At 34.2% G+C, this 15,622-nt stretch overlaps 1 protein-coding gene across 1 annotated transcript in view; it reads right to left on the reverse strand.

The window, feature by feature from the left end:
* The window catches only part of Exoc4 (exocyst complex component 4), a 783,024-nt gene that overhangs the window by 726,700 nt on the left and 40,702 nt on the right, over positions 1–15,622 (reverse strand). The window lies entirely within an intron of this gene.

The raw sequence follows: 15,622 nt of genomic DNA on the forward strand, positions 1-15,622 counted from the left end.
AACCTAGGTTTCTCCTCAAAATATAAGGACATTGTCTTTTAACAAATATCCCAAAAGTCACTTAACCTATCATCTTATTTGTTATTTGGGGACACGAAAGATTACAGAATAGGACTCTTCTTAACAGTTGGCAAAGGAGGTCACTGAGAATCACTTCAAGGTCACACATAAGTCAAGACAATTTCACTCGTACTCCAAAAGAGCCCCAAAGCCCTTAGAAATGCTCGGCACTTACACAGCTCTTTACTAACTTGAACTCTTAAACTCCCACAAAATGTGAGAGGAATATAGCTTCTTTCATTTTAAGAGTGAGACAACCACAAGTAATTAGTATTGGAACGAATGTCAGAGAAAAGAGACTTCTTTAATAAGCTTCTCCTATCGTGTCAAGCTAAGTGAAAGCTACTGATCAGCATTCTCAGACCATCATCAAGTTGAGATAGAAGTCTCCTATCAACAAGAGTTGTCACTGCTGTAATTTACACAAATATCTAGTTCCCATCTGGCCACAGACTGACCAATTGAAAACCTGCTTCAGTAAATCTGTATGTCAGGCTAAAAAAAGAAATACAATGGATGACAGAAAATGACTTGGGCATTGTCCTTGACCTAAATAATCCCTCCTACAGACCCTATAAACTTATGTGTATCAACACACATGTGGTTTATCTGACTAAACAACATATGTACATTACTGAAGGCAACACCAGAATAGAAACACTGCTCAACATAAACAAGTCCAAGACTCTTGTCTTTTCTTCTCGCCTAACACTGAGTAGTGGTTATCATGACCATAATGTTGACCACTATTATAAATCTGAATATTGCTTTGTATCTTACAAAACATTCTTCCCATAAAATTTTCATTCTCATAACCATACAATAATATAGACATAATATTTGCATCTCCTCTCTACAGATATGATATTTAAAAAAAACAGAAAAAGTGATATATTTGTCCAAGCTGCACAGCACTCCATGAGTAGTTGAATTAGGACTACAATCGTGAACTCCTTGCATTTTAAATCCACTCTGCTTCCATGTTGCCACCCTGCACATAGCCACCACTTGTCGGTTAATAAATGCGTGCCCCAGTTCCAATTCATTAAAGCCCTGCAATCAGTAAAATAAAGCAAAGATGCATGAGAAATATCATTAAGAAGACATCTCCGAAAAGTACCAAGTCAGTCCAAACCTAAAGAATCATCTAATTTGACTATTAAACTAAACTTATTTGATCAAATAATCAGGCTATAAAAGCCATGTATGTGCTCAGGAGCTCTATCCTGAAACTGCAACAGAGGGTGGCAACAAAGCATCTTCAAAACAATAATGTTTCTACATAAATGTGAAGATCACCATGTGATGCCTTTCTTTCGAACAAAAATACTTTATTTCTGACTACTTGGAGCTGGTGTTAAATGAAGACAATGACAATGACTTTTTTTCCTATTCCATGGCACAAGGTAAACCCTACACCAATAGTTCAAAATTTGTCTGCACATCAGTATCACTGATGAGAACAGTAAAAATTACTGAAGCCAGTGGCCCACCCCCAGAGATTTTGATTTAATCATTCTGGGATGTGGCCTGAGCTTCAGAACTCTTGGAAGAATTCCTAATGTGCAGTTTAGCAATCATTGCCTTACAGCCAAATGAGCCAAACGAAAACTGCTAAACCTTATAAGGTTTAATGCAATAAAATAAAGTTTCTATCAACTTTAAAATAAAAGAGGCAAATGAATTGCAGACAGAAAGGCAAAATAAAAGAGAAGGAAAACACAATACCCAGGTACCTATCAAACAGGCTGTTTTCTAGAAATTACAGCTTTCAAAAACAAATATAAATAAAAAGGGCTTTGAATCACATGAAAAAGAGTTACCACAAAGTTCTGTACTTGTACTCTATAAGACAAAAATAAAGTTGGCACAAATCTGCTCAATTAATTTGGGACACAAAAATCAAGGTCACTCATTCAATAACTTTATTTTCAGCTTTTTCCTAACTCATCTTGGAGAATCAGAGGTAAGTGTTCAAGGGAATGAAGGGGGTTTGCAATGTTGCTAAAAGAAACAACAGCTGACCACCCTGTGTAACAGCAAACCACATGACCTCATCCCCAGGACCCATGGATGCCCTCTTACTGCACGTTTCCCCACTGCACTTATCATGAGATGAGATGCTGTTGTATTTGTTCACCACCTGTCTCTCCCTGCTAGAATGTAAGCTCCTTTAAGGTTAAAGCTACCTTCACAGAAAACACATAACAACAGAAATGATCAACAACTGCATCATCACATGTTAAAGACCCAATCGTTTCTCCATCTATTAAAATATATGTCAGATCATTTCCTGATGAGTTATTATTAGAGAACATTAGCCTTAGTCTTTCAAACTGATATCCTATAGTAGGATCAGATGTGCATTAGGAAAGACTATTATATCATTGATCACTGATATAGAGATTCCCAGCTCCTGATATCCATAGTGCTTTCATCTCAATACCATTCCCAGAAAAATGAAAAAAATCAAGTCTGTGAGACCACAGAAAGTCTCAAGCCAGTAATATATATTTTGCCTTTTATCCTGTTACTTCTACATTAATCATTTAATAATTGATGAATGACCATCCCTTCCTTGGCTATAAAGAAGAGAAAGTAAGTTCAGCATATTGAGTAATGACACAGTTTTCCCGGCACAAATAGGACAACCTCATTGTTTCATTGCTATCTAAACACTCACAGAAAGAATAGATTAACATCAACCAACATTAAAATCAGCAGTTGTTTCTGGTTTTGTTTTAATATGGAGTCTTATTGTTATTGTCCAGACTAGCTTTGAACTTGTAATCATCCTACCTCAGCTTCTCCTGAGGGGCTGGGATTACAGATGGGCACCACCATACCTGGCTAAAATTCAACACTCTTAACAAGCATTTTCCAATAATTAACTGGTTTATACCAAATTATAACATTCAGTAGATTAACGCATTTAGTTACCAAAGAGTAGATTTTACAGTAAGCTGATCTTGGGTACCAACATTGCTTAAAACCATACACTGAGTCTCCAATGAACACATACTCCATATAAGATGAACATGTCATTGATGACACAGAGAACCTGAAATTTGTCCATACCATATTCCAAAAATATGGCATAATGAGTCTATATTGCCCAACTGTGCATGTGTTAAAGCAGAGCACAACTGCTTTCTGAAAAAAATCCAGTCTCTAGCTGTAGGAACTTCCATTTACTATAGAGAAGAACAGGTGGGCTTGTCACACCACTGCTGTAACTTGAGTGCATGTGTTCCAGCCTCCAGCTGCCATCTCCACCACTGAGTCTGACAACAAATTTTGAATGTACCCACTGTCACCCCCTGCTGGGGCTAACCATTACTCATGGGCCTGCACCTAAGGTCTAAGGGCATATGCTCTAGGTCCCCAATGCCACTGGGGCTGCCAGAGCTAGAGGTCTAGCAGAGCTTAACCCAGCAGGGAGAGGGAAGAGAGATGGGTGCCAATTCCCCAAAGGTGGTGAAATCTAAAATTCAAGATCTATAAAGAAGAGCCTCCATTTTAAACCCCAAGAAAGAGAAATCTTAACTTTTTTATAATTGGCATTGTATTTCTTTTTGTTTGTTTTGTTGTTGCTGTTGGTTTTAGTTGTAGAAGAACACAATACCTTTATTTTATTTATTTATTTTTACGTAGAGGATCGAATCCAGGGCCTCACACATTCGAGGCAAGCGCTCTGCCACTGAGCTACAACCCCAGCCCCTGTATTTGCTTTTGGGAAGTTATTCTTCTGTGTCTTTCCTCATTATTTGTTTTTCATTATTCTACCTCATTTTGTGTTTTGTCAAATGATGGGATTTTTTTCTTGAGACCTCTTTTCTTCTTTCTTATTTTTATTCTCTTCCTTTTTCTCTTTCTTCCTCTCCACTTTTCTTCTCCTCTTTCTTCATCCACACTTTTTTGAATCTTAATAAGGATAAATTTTCATGTCTGCATGTTTATTATTCCATTAACTTTATTTGTAAGTTATTTTGTATTTTTCTTTCATTTATTTTTTTCATATTTCTTTCTGAATTTATGTATTTTTGCAAATATATTTCTTGATACATCCCTTCTTCATTCACATCTCTATTCCCTTTCATTCTTTCGTTCTGCTTTCCACAATTTTTTCTTCTCTCTTCCCCCTCCACAATTTACCTCCTTTCTTCATACATAACAAAGTATTAAGCACACTATCATTAATGCTCAATTTTTCAATCTGTTCCATATTATTTCTCATGCCCTTTTATCATTTGTTAGTGGTTATAGAGATCATTGTTAATAAATTTGTCATTACATGTTAGTATAGGGTTTGCTCTTACATTTCTGCTGTTACTGGTAATTTAGTCTCTTCTCTCAAAGTGCTAGTGGCTGCACTTCGATTATATTGATGGGTTGCTTTGATGCATTATACCCTGAGCCCAGGGCACAGTGTAAACAGGTAACTGCTCACTAAAAACCAAGAAAGAGAAAGCCATCACGATATATATGCAAACACACACACACACACACACACACACACATACACACACACACACAAAAAAAAAACCAGAATCACTAGAAACAGGTCAATAAGACACTGCGCCAAAAGTTCATAACTCACCAACAACTGAACCATAAACACTGAAGTAGATGAATGCCAGGCAAAGAATTCAAAAAGTTGATTGTTCAAATGATCAAAGAATTAAAAGAAGAACTAAGAAATGAATTAAGGGAGAAAATATGGAATATAAAACAGCATTTCAGCAGAGATTATGAAAAATAATCAAACAGAAATCTTGGAAATAAAAAACCTCAACAATCAAATTAAAAATTCAGTGAAGAATCTCAACAACAGACTAGATCCAGCACAAGAAAGAATATCAGGGCTTGAGGAGAAGATGGATAAATAAGAATATTCAATCAGTACCAAAGGAAAAAAATAAGAACCAGATTATACAAGACCTCTGGCACAACTTAAGAAGCCAAAGTCAAGATTCATAGCTCTTGAGGAAGGAGGGGAGATAAAGACTAACAGCACTGAAAACTTATTTAGTTAAATAATAGTAAAAAACACAATGAATTTCAGAAATATCATGGGCATGCAAGTACTGGAGGCATTTAAAATTCCAAATAGACAGGACCAGAAAAGAACCTCTATATAATATATTATGGTTAAAATGTGAAATAATCAGAAAAAAAAAGAATCTTAAAAGTGGCAAAAGAGAAGCACCATGTCACTTACAAAGACAAACCTATCAGCATTCCAGATTTCTCAAGAGCGCACAGCATGATGAATTTAAAGTCCTTAAAGAAAAAAAACTGCAAACCAGGACCACTATATCCATCAAAGCTATCCTTCAGAATCAAAACAGAAATAAAAGCCTTCCTATATAGGCATAAACATAAGAATCCATGACTACAAAGCCAGCATTGAAGAAGAGGCTAGAAAAAATCCACAGAAGAAGAAAATAAAAATAACCAAGAAAACTTGTGCAAGAATAAATCTCACCAGAAGCCAATAAGAGTCAGAATTTATTCCAACATTACAAAAATTGTAAAGTGACAGAAAATAACATACATATCTCTATAACACTGAATGTAAATTGTCTTAAGTCTCCAATTAAAATGCATAGGCTGTAAAACTGGATTAAAAAACAAGACCCAACTGTATGTTATCTCCAAGAAACATACTGCACAGGCAAAGATTTTTACAGACTGAAAGTAAAAGGATGAAAAATAATATTTCATACAAATGGAATCCAAAAGTAAGCAGGAGTAGTTACTCTCATACCCAACAAACTTCAAAACAAAATTAGAAGAAACAAAGAATATCACTACATATTGGTAAAGGGAGCAATTCAATAAGAAATAAAAAGATTGTAAATATTTCTGCCCCAAATGTTAATGTCACTTGGATAAAAATCAACATTATCTAATGTCATTAGATAAAAATCAATATTACCAACATAAAGGAATTGATAAGTCCTAAAACAACAGTAATGGGGGACTTCAATACATCACTCTCATTAATAGACAGGTCTTCTAGACAGAAAATCAACAGATATAACATATTTAAACTATATTATAGATCAAATGGACTTAATAAGCATCTACAAAATAAATCATCCAACAACAGCTGAATAGACTTTTAAGCCAGCCAGTCATTGAATTTTCTCCAAAATTGGTCATATATTAGACTACAAAGCATGTCTCAGCAAATACAATTGAAATAACCTTTTATATCTTTTGAACCCCTAACAAGTCTAGAAATAAATAGCAAGAAAAACTACAGAAAATACACAAATATATGGAAATTAAACAACTCATTTTTGAATGAGTGGGTCATTGCAGAAACTGAGGGAATTAAAAATTGTTAAAATAAAAATAGAAACAAAACATATCAGAATCTGAGAATACATCACAAACAGTTTTAAGAGGGAAATTTTAGACCTGAGTCTAAAACTGATATGGTACATAAAAATATTATAGCTAGTTGTAGTGCTACACACTTGTAATACCAGTAGCTCAGAGTCTGAGGTAGGAGTTCAAAGCCAGCCTTAGCAAAAGCAAGACACTAAGCAACTCAGTAAGAGCCTGTCTCTGAATAAAATACAAAATAGGGCTGGGGTTGTGGCTAGTGGTCAGGTGCCCCTGAGTTCAATCCCTGGTACACCCACCGGGGGGGAAAAAAAATCATAGAACTGCTTGTGATGTATTCTCAGATTCTTATATGTGGTGTTTCTATTTTCATTTTATTTTAACAATCTTTAATTCCATCAAATACATAATCTAATTATGCATTACCAGGTCTTAGAAAGACAAAAACCAATACCTAATCTAGTAGAAGAAAATAAACAATAAATATTAGAGCTAAAAATAACAAAATAGAGACTAAAAGAAAAACATAAAGAATCAATAAAACAAAGAACTGGTCCTTTGAAAAGATCAACAAGATTGATAAACCCTTAGGTAAACTAATTTTAGTAGAGAAAACTGCTAACTAATATAGGCAGAAATGAAAATGGAGATTTTTGAAAAGACACAATGAAATCCAGAGATTCATTAGAGATCATTTGGAACACATGTATTCCAATAAATTAGAAAGTCTACAAGAAATTAATAAATTTCTACAACACATACAACCTACCAAAATTGAACCCTAAACAGACCAATAACAGGCAATGCGATTGAAGCAGTTATAAAAAGTCTACCAAAAAAGATAAGCTCAATAACAGGCAGTTTCATAGTCTAATATTACCAGATATTTAAAGAACTAATACTAATACTCCACAAATTATTTCATGAAATACAAAGGAATGGAATGATTCCAAACTCATTCTACAAAGTCAGAATCTCCTTGATAGCAAAACCAGATAAGGACACATCAAGGAAAGAAAACTACAGACCAATATCTTTGATGAATATTGATGTAAAATTCCCTAATAAAATACTAAAAAACTGAATTCAACAACACATTAAAAAGATCATACATCATGATCAAGTTGGCTTCATTCCAGGGATGCTAAGATGGTTTATCATGTGAAAATCAATAAATGTAATATAATACACACAAAGAACCAAGGACAAAAATCACATGATCATCTCAATACATGCAAAAAAAAAAAGGACTTTGCCAAAATTCCACACACCTTCATGATGGAAAAAAAGGATAGAAAAAACTTACCTCAACATACTAAAGGTTATATATGACAAAGCCAACATCAAACTTAGAGTAAAAACCTGAAAGCATGTCCTCTAAAATCAGGAACAAGAAAAGGATGTCCATCTCCCTATTCCTAATCAATTAGTGCTTGAAATGTGAGCCAGAGCAGTTAGGCAAGAGAAAGAAGTAAGAGGGATACAAACAGGTACAGTTTGTAAATGATATAATCCTATACTTAGAAGACACTAAAGCTTCCACAAGAAGATTTCCAGAGTTGATTTTTTAAAAAAGAAAGAAAAAGTTGACACTGTAACAGGACACAATCAACATACAAATATCAATAGCTTTTCTATACACCAATATGAATCGACTGAGAAAAAAATCAGGACAATTCCATTCACTACAGCTTCAAAGAGCAAAAAATACCTAGAAATAGACCTAAAAAAAAGAGAAAAGAAAGACCTCTTCAATGAATCACAGAACACCGAATAAAATGAAGACATCGGGGGTTGGAGTTGTAGCTCAGTGGTAGAGCGCTTGCCTAGCATGTGTGAGGCACTAGGTTGGATTCTCAGCACCACATTAAAATAAGTAAATAAAATAAAGATCCATCAACATAGAAAAATAAGTAAATATAATAAAAATCCATCAAAAACTAAAAGAAACAATTAAAAAAAAGAAGACATCAAAAAATGGAAGAAATTTATATGTTCAAGATAGGCAGATTATTATTAAATGGCCATATTACCAAAAGTGATCTACTAGTTCAAAGTAATCTCCATCAAAATACCAAAGATATTCTTCACAGAACTAGAATAAACACTCCTAAAATTCACATGAAAAGACAAAAGGCCCAAAATAATCAAACTACCCTGAGCAAAAAAAAACAATGCTAGAGGCATCACAATACCCAATTTCAAATTCTACTACAGAGTCACAGTAACAAGAAAAGCACAGTACTTACATAAAACACACACACAGTCCAATGGGAAAGAACAAGACACAGAGATAAACCTCCAATCATCTGATTCTTGACTAAAATACCAAAAACATATAATGGAACACCTTTAAAAAAAAAAAAAAAAAAGATGATGGGAAATATGGACATCTCTATGTAGAAGAGAGTGATCCCTAATTCTCACACTGTACAAAAGTCAATACTAAATGGAGAAAAGACCAAAGTATAACACCAGAAACTTTGTAACTAGTAGGAGAAAAAGTAGGGAAAACACTTTAACATATTATAACAGGAAACAACTTCCTGAACAAGACTCCTACAGCTCAGGAAATAATAGCAAGAATCAAATGTGGTGGCATCAAATGAGAAAACGCTGCACAGCTAAGGAAATAATTTAACAGAGTGAAGAGACAACCTAGAGAATGGGACAAAAACTACACTGAGATTCCATCTCACTCCAGTCAGAAGAGAATACAAATAAAAATAAAATATGGCAAAGATGCGGAGCGAAAGGAACTCCATACACTACTGGAAGAACTGTAAATTAAAGCACTCACTATGGAAATCTGTATAGAGGTTCCTCAAAAAACTAAAAACAGAACAAACATATGATCTAGCTATACCCTTCGGTGATATTTATCCAAAAAGAAGTCAGCATATTTTAAAGATACATACATACCCATGTTTATCACTGCACAATTCATAATAGCTAGATAAGAAAATCGGTCTACATGTCCATTGACACATGAATGAATAAAGAAAATGTGACCTTATTCACACACTCTCTCTCTCTCTCTCACACACACACACACACACACACACACACACGTTTTATTCAGCCACAAAGAACAAAATCATGTCATTTGCAAAAAAATAGGTGGAATTGGAAGGCATCATGTTACACAAAATAAGCCAAACTCAGAAAGATAAGAATGTCATGAAAATAGAAGGGAGACCATTAGGATAGAGGAAGAGGATTTGTGGGAGGAAAGAGAGAAGAGTAAGGAAAGTTACTGGTCAGTGACATTGATCAAATAATTTTATATGCATGTAGAATAGATCATAATGAAACACACCATTCTGTACAATTAATATGTATAAATAAAAAATTATTATAAGGATACTGAAGTTTTAAGAAAATACATAAAGTTGAATGAAATTAGAAAAACAGTTCATAATATAAATGAGAAATTCAGCAAAGAGGGATATTGAAAAAGAATCAAAAGGAAATCTTGGAAATGAAGACCATAATAATATCAAATAAAAAATATTGTTGAAAGCTTGAATACCAGACAAGATCCAACAGAAGAAAGAATATCTAAACTTGAAAGACAGAAAGAAGACACTTTCAAGACTTTTGAGGCATCATTAAACGAATAAATATTTGAATTTTGATAGTACTTGAAGGAAAAATCAGATAAAACCTCTTTAATAAAATAATAGCCAAGAATTTCCTCAATGTAGATATTCAGGTACTGAAGTCCTATAGACATAACCAGAAAAGATCATCACCATGACATATTATGTTACAGTCAAACTGTCAAAATAAGAAGACAGAGAGAATTTTAAAACCCATAAGAGAAAAGCAGCAAGTCACACTCAAGAAGGTCTCCTTAGACTAAGAAAAGATTTCTTAGAAGAAACCTTACAACCCAGAAAGGAGTGGAGTGACATATTCTAAGTTCTAAAAGAAAATAACAGCCAACCAAGAATACTATACACAAGAAAGTTATCCTTCAAAAACAATAAAAGAGATAAAGGCTTTCAAGACAAGTAAAAAATGAAGGAATTCAACACCAGATGACCTACAAGAAGAGTCCTACATCCAGAAGCAAAGTAAAGGTTAAATACCAGAGTAAAAATATGTAAAAGTATAAAACTCACTGGAAGAGCAGGTTCACAAACAAAAACTACAAACGGATAAAATCTTATCAACACAAAAAAACCACCACACCTCATAGATAAACCACAAGAAAGGAAGACTGACATCAAAAGATATTCAGAACAGGGCTGGGGTTGTGGCTCCATGGTAAAGTGCTTGCCTGGCACCTGTGAGGCACTGGGTTGGAAGGAAGGAAGGAAGGAAGGAAGGAAGGAAGGAAGGAAGGAAGGGAGGGAGGGAGGGAGGGAGGGAGGGAGGAAGGAAGGAAGGAAGGAAGGAAGGAAGGAAGGAAGGGAAGGAAGGAAGGGAAGGAAGGAAGGGAAGGAAGGAAGGGAAGGAAGGAAGGGAAGGAAGGAAGGAAGGAAGGAAGGAAGGAAGGAAGGAAGGAAGGGAAGGAAGGAAGGAAGGAAGGAAGGAAGGAAGGAAGGAAGGGAAGGAAGGAAGGGAAGGAAGGAAGGGAAGGAAGGAAGGAAGGAAGGAAGGAAGGAAGGAAGGAAGGAAGGAAGGAAAGGAAGGAAGGAAGGAAGGAAAGAAAGAAAGAAAGAAGGAAGGAAGGAAGGAAGGAAGGAAAGAAGGAAAGAAAGAGGGAAGGAAAAAAGGAAGGAAAGAAGGAAAGAAAGAAAAGAAAGAAAGAAAGATATTCAAAACAAATAGAATTTTTTTTAAATGTCAGGTGTAAGTCCTGACGTATCAACAATTTTGAAGGAATTAAAGATACAGAATAGATAAAAATCAAAATCCAATGATAAGCTACCATAAAAACTTTACAGGTAAAGACACATATAGATCAAAAGGAAAAAGATGGGAAAAGATATTCTATGCAAATGGAAACCAAAAACAAGCAAAACTAGCCATACTTAGACAAAATACACTTAAAGACAAATCCCATAAAAAGAAATAAGGAGGGTCACTAGATAATGATGAAGGGCTCAAGTCAAGAAGATATAATGATTACAACTACAGATGCCCCTAATGCCAGAGCACCTAAATACACAAAATTTTATAAGATGAACATTTTTAGATCTATAAAGAGAAATGGGATCCAATAAAATAACAGTCGTAACTGACAATACCCTTTCATCAATGAACAGATTATCTAGCATCCCCCTCAAAAAAATCAGAATTAAACCATACTACAGACCAAATGAACCTAGCAAACATTTCACCTAGCTGCTACAAAATACACACTTTTTTGATCAGCACATTTAAGATTCCATAGAGTAGATGATCTATTATTATACCACAAAACCAGACTCAACAAATTAAAAAGAAAAACTCAAAAACGTGTCATATCATGTATCTTTTCAGACCACAATGCAATAAAACAAGAAACAAACAAAAACATCTTCATGGAGACTAACCAACATACTATTAAATAATACACTGATAGTCAAAAGGGAATTTGAAAACTTTCTTGAAACAAATGAAAACAAAAACACAGCTTACTTAAACAAGGGATATAGTCAAAGCAATTCTATGAGGGATTATAGTAATAAACACCTACACTGCAAAAAGAGAAAGATATAAAATTTTAAAAACTGCCAGTGTATCTTAAAAACCTAGAAAAGCAAGAATAAGCCAAACTCAAAATTAGTATAAAAGAAATAACAAAGACAAAAGCAGAAATGAGTGAACTAAAGACAGAAAAATAGAGCAATACAGAAAAGATCAAAGAAATTGAAAAAAAAATTTAAGGATAAACAAAATGACCAAAACTTTAACTAGACTTTTCAAGGGAAAAAAAAAAAGACCCAATAATAAAATTAGAAATGAGAAAGGAGACATCACAACTGTTACCACAAAAATATGAAGGATCATAAGGGACTGTTGTTATAAACAACTATGCACCAACAAATTGGAAAACCTACAAGAAATGGTTAAATTTCTGGACATATGTAACTTAAAAAAATAGAAACATGAAGACACAGAAACCCTAAACAGACCAATAACAAGTAACGATGATGAATAAAGCCTCCCAGAAAAGCAAAGTCCATGACCAGATGGCTTCACTGTGGAATTCTACTGAACTTTTAAGAAGAACTAATTCCAATTCTTCTCAAACTGTTCAAAACCAAAAAATAAAAGCAAGGGAATTCTAAACTCATTCTACAAAGCCAGCACTGTAGATACTGAAACTAGGACTCAACAAAAAAAAGAAAACTATGGACCAACATCTCCAAAGAACATAATGTAAAAATTCTCATCCACTTACTACCAAATTAAATCCAACATAACAACAAAAACATCATTCATACCCTGGTGCAGTAGTGCACACCAATAATCTCAGAAGCACGGGAGGTGGAGGCAGGAGAATGGCAACCTAGTGAGGTACTGAGCAACTCAGGGAGACCCTGTCTCTAGATAAAATATTTTTATAAAGGACTGGGGAGTGGTTCGTGGTTAAGCACCCTTGGGTTCAATCCCTGGTACCCTAAACATTAACAAAAACAAAAAATATCATTCATCACCATCACGATCAAATAGGATTTATCCTAGAGAAGCAAGTATGATTCAATGATTCAACACACATAAATCAATAAAATATGATATATCAACAAAATGAAAGACAAATATCATATGATTATATCAATACATACATAAAAATACTTAATAAAACTCAATATCCTTTCATGAACAAAAAAAAGGCTGAACATATTGGGTATACAAAGAATACAATTCAACATAATAAAGACTATTCATAAGAATCCCATGGCCAACCTTATACTGAATAAAGTCTCTGACATTGGGAAAAAGATAAAGATGTCTGCTCTCACAAGAAATCACAGCTAAAGTAATGAGACAAAAGAAGGAAATAAAAGGAATACATATAGGAAGGGAGAAGTCAAATGATCCCTATTTACAGATGACATAATTCTATATAGAAAGAAACCTCAAGTTTGTACCAAGAGAATATTAAAATTGATTTTAAAAAATCAGTTACCAAATTAAAACAACAACATATAAAAATCAGTAGCATTTTATATACCAATAATATATTTCTGAAAAAGAAATCATGAAAGCAATCCCATTCACAACAGCTACAGAAAAATAAAATACCAAGCAATAAATTTTACCAAGAAAGTAAAAGACATCTACAATGAGGGAACAAAACTAATGAAAGAAATTGTGACAAAAACAAATACTTCACACATTCATGGTATGAAAAAATTAATATTGTTACAATGTCCACACCACCCAAAGCAATTTACAGACTCAATACAATCCCCATCAAAATATCAATAACTAGAAAAAAAATTCTAAAATTCATATGGAAGCACAAAAGACCCAAAGTAGTTAAAAACAAGCTTGGACAGAAAGAACAAAAGTAGTGACATCATAAGACTTGGCTTCAAAATACACTTCAAAGCTATAGTAACCAAAACAGCATGATACTGGCATGAAAACAGACACATAGGCCAATGGAACAGAATAGGGTGCCCAAAAATAACCAATGCATTTACAACCAATTTATTCTAGACAAAAGCACCAAAAACGTACACTGGAGAAAGGAAAGCATCTTAAATAAATACTAATGGGAAAAGGAGGTAATCACACGTGGAATATTGAAAGTTGACCCCTATTTCTCATGCTCTATAAAAATCAATTCAAAATAGATCAAAGACCAAAATGTAAAAACTGAAACTAAGAAACTACTAGAAGAAATACTTCAAGATATCAGTATAGGCAACAAATTTTTGGAAAAATCACCAAAGCATAGGAAACAAAACCAAAAAATAGACAAGTGGGACAATAACAAACTAAGAAGCAAGCTTCCACACAGCAAAGGAAACAAAGAGACACATAAACAGAAAAAAAAAAAAAAATTTGGAGCTCTGCATTTAACAAACGATTAATATCAAGAACATATAAGAAAACAAAGGGCTGGGGATATGGCTCAAGCGGTAGTGCGCTCACCTGGCATGCATGTGGCCCGGGTTCGATCCTCAGCACCACATACAAATAAAGATGTTGTGTCCACAGAAAAACTGAAAAATAAATATTGGGCTGGGGATGTGCCTCAAGCGGTAGCGCGCTCGCCTGGCATGTGTGCAGCCCAGGTTCGATCCCCAGCACCACATACAAAAATGTTGTGTCCACAGAAAACTAAAAAATAAATATTAAAATTCTCAAAAAAAAAAAAAACTCAGTAACAAAAGAGCAAATAACCTAATTTAAAAATAGGCAAGTGATCCATGAATATAGTTTTCTCAAAAGAAATTCATAAACACAGTATGTAACACAGTGGTGGAAAATGCACAAGGCCGTGGGTCCAATATCTAATACTAGGAGTTAAAAAGAAAAAAAAAAAGGAGAAAGAAATGATCATCATCATAATTAATACTTAGGGAAAACCAAGTCAAAACCATAAGCTATATCTCACCCCAGTTAGAATGACTATTTAGGAAAAAAAAAAAAGTACACATACAATTATACACACACACACATATGCACAGACACACAATGTGCTAGCTAGGATGTGAACAACTCTGTTAAAAACCATTGGTGGAAACATAAATTAGTACCACCACTATGGAGAACACTATAAAGTTTTGTCAAAAAACATGTGAGCATGTGCTTACAGTTCTAGATACTTGAAAGGTTAAACAGAAGGTTCTCTAGAAGCAAGGAACTCCAGGTCACCCTGGGCAACATAGCAACATACATTTTTTTAAAATATTTTTTAAAATTTTAATTTGTTATATATGACAACAGAATGTCAATAGAGTACAATTTTTCATATCTCTGGTTGTACACAAAGTAGAGTCACATCCTTCGTGTCTTCATACATGTACGTGCGGTAATGAAGTCCATTGCATTCATTGTCTTTCTTACCCCTATACTCCCTCTTTTTCCCTCTCTCCTCTTTTCCCCTTTGCCCTACCTAAAGTTTTTTTAATCCTCCCATCCCTCCCCCTGCCCCTGCAGCATATTATGAATCAGCATCCTTAAATCAGAGAAATCATTCAGCATTTGGTTTTTGGGGATTGGCTAATTTCACTTAGCATTATATTCTCCAATTCCATCCGTTTATCTGCAAATGCCATGATTCTACTCTCTTTTTATAATGAATAATAGTCCA

The sequence above is a fragment of the Urocitellus parryii genome, chromosome 3 (assembly GCF_045843805.1).
Source record: "Urocitellus parryii isolate mUroPar1 chromosome 3, mUroPar1.hap1, whole genome shotgun sequence".
In the NCBI taxonomy this organism is placed as follows: Eukaryota; Metazoa; Chordata; class Mammalia; order Rodentia; family Sciuridae; genus Urocitellus; species Urocitellus parryii.